The sequence below is a fragment of the Adiantum capillus-veneris genome, chromosome 2 (genome assembly GCF_014529385.1).
Source record: "Adiantum capillus-veneris isolate H3 chromosome 2, ASM1452938v2, whole genome shotgun sequence".
NCBI lineage: Eukaryota > Viridiplantae > Streptophyta > Polypodiopsida > Polypodiales > Pteridaceae > Adiantum > Adiantum capillus-veneris.
This window is the reverse complement of record NC_140932.1, coordinates 178,852,519-178,858,840: the sequence shown is the minus strand read 5'-3', so window position 1 is coordinate 178,858,840 and position 6,322 is coordinate 178,852,519. Positions and strand designations below refer to the sequence as shown.

General features: G+C 41.6%; 1 pseudogene; it reads left to right on the top strand.

Annotated features, from left to right (window-relative positions):
* Positions 1-4,856: 4,856 nt before the first annotated feature.
* Positions 4,857-6,058, top strand: LOC147464146 (uncharacterized; annotated as a pseudogene).
* Positions 6,059-6,322: the final 264 nt, after the last annotated feature.

Below are 6,322 nucleotides of genomic sequence, written 5' to 3'. Positions count from 1 at the left end.
AGCTATATGTGATTGTATGTCCATCTATCTCTTTTATATGTAGTGTCTAGAAGTATGTAAGAAAGAGTAATGAAACTAATATTGAGCTTAGATCTTAATAAAGGAGTGCCACACATTGTTAAATCATATATATATTTTTTCACTTGTATTGATTTCTCTAATCAGAATATGGGCGTTGTAAGGAACTAGGCAGCATACAAAACACCTCTTTCCATGCAAATAGACTATTTGAGAATGGCCTTTGCATGCACGACCACATCACAGAGCTTGATGGTTGTGTCTTTGCTCTTCTCTTATGTAAAATGTTTTAAAATCTAATATATACCTATCCCAAATGATTTTCTCATATTGAATTGATCATTTAATGTGGGAAAATGAATGGGAACAAGAGCTAGAATATAGATATGTGCTTTTAGACCTATTTCAACACGGGACGAAAGGGAGAGAAGGATATATTTCATTGAGGGTCCAAAAAGGAGATGGTCTACCAAAGAGCAATGAGTAGTTAATGGAGCTTAAAAGACCTTAGGGCTAGCTTCATCAAAGACCTACAGCTAGAGTTAAAAGTCCTTAGACCTAGGACCTTTAGGTATTTTAGGCCTTATGCAAGTTAGGCTTGTGCTTGAGGTGCACACCTTCATCGAAGGCTTGGCCCTATGTTCAAGACCAAAACTTCATACAATCTTGTCCAACCCATTATCCTAGTTAAATTTCTCATAGATCTTGTTGCTAGAGTTAGGATCATCTTGGTTTTATTTAAATTTGGACTAGCTTGTCTGTATGCCATATGGAAAAATAGCTTACGAGCCGGTTGCAAGTCAATTGTAGCCAACAAGCAGATGTTGACCAAAAAGTTAACACGTTCTTAAGACAAGCATTTAAGACACGATATCTCTCCCTACGTAGGCACATGCCTCACCTCTATGCTATGTGCACGTATACTTGCAAACCTAGTGCAACCTAATCCTACACCATTAGGGTTGTGCATTTGTACCTCAAAATACACACACACACACACACACACACACACATAGAGAGAGAAGAGAGAAGATGACGAGAATTCAAATTCAAAAAGGTGGGACACTATTATGTGAGGATGCTCAAAGAGCCTTTACACATATTGTGATTGTTATAGCTACAGTAAGAGGAGAAAAAGGAAGAACTTTTGGCCTAGGTAGCATTTTCCACCGTGTGCGAAGACGTCGCCGAAATTCCTTATATCATTGAATATATGCCCATATTATCTCTTTTCTTTAACCGGCTTAGAATTCCCACCCTTTTTAAATGACATGCCTTTGTTTCTTGCCTCTCCCTTGACTAACCTATAAATCATCATCATCATAACATCCTATTTCCTCTATCTATTATGTAGCCAACCATCCTCTTCAACAAAAGATGTTAAGTCTCATTACATCAATCTACCATATAATGAGAAATGGCACAAAAATTCAACTCGCATAGAAATAGGTGAAGAGATGTAAACCCAAGAATTACAAGTTATAAAGTCTACTATCTCTCTCCACCCTTCCAACCACCAACCCTTTATATGTATGATAGGATCCTGGGTATGCTAATGCATTTCCGTTTAGATCTCATCATGGAGTGCAAAGTGCCAATCTAATATTCCCCTCATCTTTTCTTCAATCTTTTTATGTGTGTGGCATATAATACGTCAAAATTAACATAATATCTCATAAATACTTTAAGCATAATTAGGTAAAGACAAAATTATAGGCTTAATATGCACATTTTATATTTAAAGTCATGAACCTCTTGTCTCTTGTAGTAGGGAGTACGTATTTTTATTTGTCAAGGTATGAGAGTTACAATGCAGGTTTATGATTACTAATTTATTTGTAAATATGACTTTAAAAAAACTTAAAATAAACCATAGTACATGCATATCAAAATTCATATAATAAAACAATTAGATTGAATGTCTTTGTGTCATGGACAATAGATATTAGAAGAATTCACACTATTGTTAATGCTTAGTACCAAAATAGTCAATATATTATGATAAAGCAAAGCATGTAAACTATATAATAAGGACATTGGACCTAACATTTACTATTTCTAACAAGCAACTACATATTTACTATATAGTAATTACAACTACATATTTACTATATAGTAATAAGTACATTGGACCTAACATTTACTATTTCAAAGTAGCAACTCCACATAGTTGTATTATAGTAACTGCATTGGACCAAGGAATTATTATTTCTATGTAGCAACTCCACATAATTACCATATAGTAAATACTTGGATGTTGCTAGTTACATTTAGCAATCATAGTTCCATTGAAACTATGACTTTTCTAATTCAATACAAAAAAAGATCCTTGCTATTTCAATCTAGGAAGTACATGGGATTCAATGCTCATTGCTATACGGTAACATGTCAAAAGCTCCTTGAGCCCCGCCCCCCCCCCCCCCTCCAAAAAAAAAAAAAAACAAAAAATTCCATCTGGGTTGCTTTGACAAAAGGCTCATGCGACACATAGAACGAGAGAGAGAGAGAGAGAGAGAGAGAGAGAGCAATGGCTCTAGCGATCCCTCGACCTGAGAGGATGAGCCGTGTCCACTGTCGACGTGCACCTCACCCTGCTTGGCTTTGAGAGGGAGAGAGAAGAGAGTATTGCCTTGCTTCGCTCAGACATTCAGAGAGAGAGAGACTCCTTCCCTCGCCCGACCCGGCTACTATCGACTCGTCAAAATTTTGCTCTGCAGACATCACGTGGAGAGACAACGAGAGAGGACTCAAGATGTTGTGTAGAGAGAGAGGGGGGGGAGAGAGATATGGCATGGAAGCCCACGTGTGCGAGGAGAGAGCCTTTGATGGTCTGTTAGTGGCCCACGTTAATAAAAAATGTATAAACTTCGAATCGACCTGCTACCCCTCGGGCGTGCCGCCGCAGTTGCACCTACCTGCTCTTTTCTCACCACATGAGTAAGGTATATCCCAGTAGAAAGCTCCAAGTATGAGTATGTCCCTACAATTTTCAAAAAGTTCCCATTGCGGGGAATCTTGCAAGATCCTTGTTTAAAATAGGTGGGTAGGAGACTGCGACGCGCGCGTCAAGCGTCAAGCTGAGCTACAAGAGCGAGACGACGACGTGCAGCAGAAGCAAGAGAACGAGACGAGGAAGCGCAGGTAGGTTGAGGTGCAAGAGGGATATGGCGTGTAGGTAGGCTAAGGAGCAGGACTAGTAGTAGACAAGGGTTGTATTTTTTTATAGCAAATAACTATGGCTTGCGAGTAGGGAACGAGGCCAGCTTGAGTGGTTGAACGAGATGCAACAAAGCCAACTCTCTGCGTGTGTGTTTGAACACCCATTCTGCGTTTTGGAGAAACTTAAGAGGAAGGGCCAGGAAAGCAAGGGAATTTGTGGAGATTTTGTTAAATAAATGAAGAAGCTACTAGTAGTATGTAGAGTATAGCAGTCTACATAAGCGCGTAGCGAGGTGGGTGCCCCACAACTATGAAAAAGGTATGATGAGAATCTCAATAGATGCTTTTTCTCTCTTGCGCATGTGGCGTCTGCATTGCTCAATCCCCATTTATCCCTCTTGGTGCAGCCCCCAAGGAGCAACGTTATTCTTTGTGTTGATTGGTGGCCACGTGGCTTGCTATAGGAAACGTTGGCGATGGCAAGAAAAGAGCAAGTTGGCGCAACTGCTCAGGGAAAATGTGTCTCAACTAAACATTGTGCCATTTTGAATTTCAAAAATGCCGATTGAGAGGAAGGGGAAAAGGAGAAATTCCGTCCCAAAATAGAGAATAATAGTGTAAAAACCTAGAAAAGTAACCTAGTTTTTTAAAATGTCCTCTTGGCAAATTCAAGGAAAGTAATTATGTATGTTTGAAAAAATGATTTTTTTCGAATACAATACTGACTTTTCGACGCAGCAGCAACCTGGAGGATCTCTCTCTCTCTCTCTCTCTCTCTCTCTCTCTCTCTCTCCGCGCACGCACTGTAGCGTCTCTCTTGTGGTGCGCACATGGTGCGGCCACTCAGGACGTTCGTCCGTTTTTAATAACGCAGGCCCACTTATTTTTGTAGCTTAGCGTAACGTTTGGCAAACACAGCGAATGCAATGAAAGCCCCCCCCTTCAACGCCTTCGTGCCGGCCAGGCTCATGAGCGAGTACTTTCTGGTTTTCTGAGCGCGAGACCAAATATTTCTGGATTTTGCTTCCATTTTTGCAAGCTTCCCAGTAGCCTGCAAGGTAATCTCCTCTTCTCCCTTCTCTCTCTCTCACTCTCTCTCTCTCTCTCTCTCTCACACACACACACACACGTTGAACGTACAGGAATTTGAAAGCTTTTTTATCTTCACATATATATATGTTGAACACACAGGAATTGCCATGCCTTTCTTTTATTCACACAAAGAATTGAATTCATATCTACACATGCTGTACAGAAATGAACTTGCATTGACTTTCTTTTATTCACACAAAAAGTTCCATTGTCTTTCAATACGTTTTGCATTCATAAGCTCTTGTTCGTCAAAATTTTGCTTCAAATGGTCTCGTTCGCCATGTAATGGTTTCGAGTGGCGAATTGGGTCATGGCTTCACTTGTGTATACGGATGGAATCGACATAACTAGTCCAAAAATTCTTTTCATGTTCGTTAGTAGTATTGAAACATGCTCTTTCGCAGTATGTCTTCTCCGCCTCTAGCCACCGCTGGTATGCGACGAGCTAGGCAGGGGAGGGTGGTAAGCCAGCTAGGCCCTCTTGGGCAATGCATCTGCAATCGGCACCAATTGGAGATGAATGCGAGGAATACGTTCCTCTTTCCTACGACGCTACACCTTTTGCGCAGGATTCCTATGTCGGTTTAATGGAGGAGGCTATGCTTACGCCTCCTTCAACTGGGAAAAAACGATCCAAGATAGAGATATCCTCGCAAGCACAGACTCTAACTGAGCATCCAGAGGTCACAAATGCAATGAGTCAACCACCAGGGCAGAAACCACAGGAAGCACACACAAGAACAAAAGGGACGAAAGACATCACAGGATGCAGACACATCCACAAAAGGGTCGAAGCGCCAGAGAGCAACGGCAGTTATATGGGATGACAAGAGCACACATACTCTCCTACGACTCTATGAGGAGCAGTGGTCACACATCAAGAAGGGCAATTTTTGCCCTAAAGATTGGGAAGATTTGGTCTTTGCTGTAAATCGGGAGATCACAGGTAGCTTCAACCCAGAGCATGCAAGAAACAGAATTGACACAGTAAAGAAGGTGCACAAAAAGGATCTTTCCAAACAAAGCTCTACTGGTAGTGTACCTAGTACCTGGATCTTCTTTGACATGTGTGATGCGTTGTGGGGGAAGACTCCGAAGTGCTCAGGCATAGCTAGTGCACTTGATAGTGAGAGCCACAGGCCTGTGTCCTCCACAGCAGATACACCTATCGACCTAGATGGTGTTGATGGTGGCTCAGGTCAAAATCCACAACCAGATTTTGTGGATTTGGACGGTGTATTTGGCAAGAAAGTGAAGCAACCAAAAAAATCAAGTTTGGGCACAGTGGCCAAGACGATGGGTGATGGGATGAAGCAGATGTGTGAAGCCTACGAGCGTGCAGAAGATAAGAAGACAAGCACCTTGCGAGAGCTTGAGAGTGCCAGGATGCTACATGAGGAGAGACTCGCAAGGATCAGAGAGGAGGAAGAGACAAAGCGTCACCAAATCTTCTTGGAGATCGCAAAACTTATCTCTAAGAAGCCAGATCAGTAAGTTTATGTACACATCACCGTAGTACATTCTCCTTTTACTTTGAGCTTAAACACATATAATTGCAGAGTAATTGATATAAACGACATGTTTACTTTTGTGCAGGTGAGGTCTTGCAGTCACGTTCCATTGTGTCTTTACGTGTGCGTCCCTGCTCGTACTCAGGTATATCTTAACCTACTTCGTAGTTTTGATATTTGTTTGCTTGCAGTTTGTTATCCAAATCAGTATGTTTATTTTTCAATCATAGGATGGAAGAGTGGGTTCATCTCTTTGGGATGATGACATTACTGAGTGACAGTACACTAGGCAGGGCGAGTGCATCGCTTGATCAAGGCTTGGAGGATAACAACTTCTTCATACTTATGTTTGCTTATGCATGGTTGTGTTGTGGGATGGCGGGGGCGCTCGAGTCAGTGGCATGGCGTTTTGCACCAAGAGTATGGTGGTGTTTTCCTCGCCAACACACATTCTTCCGCAGTGTACACACTGTGCTTTGGTCTTCGGCTCGCCTAGCAAATCAAGATCCCTATTGTTTTGCATATCGCATGTCTCGCAGATC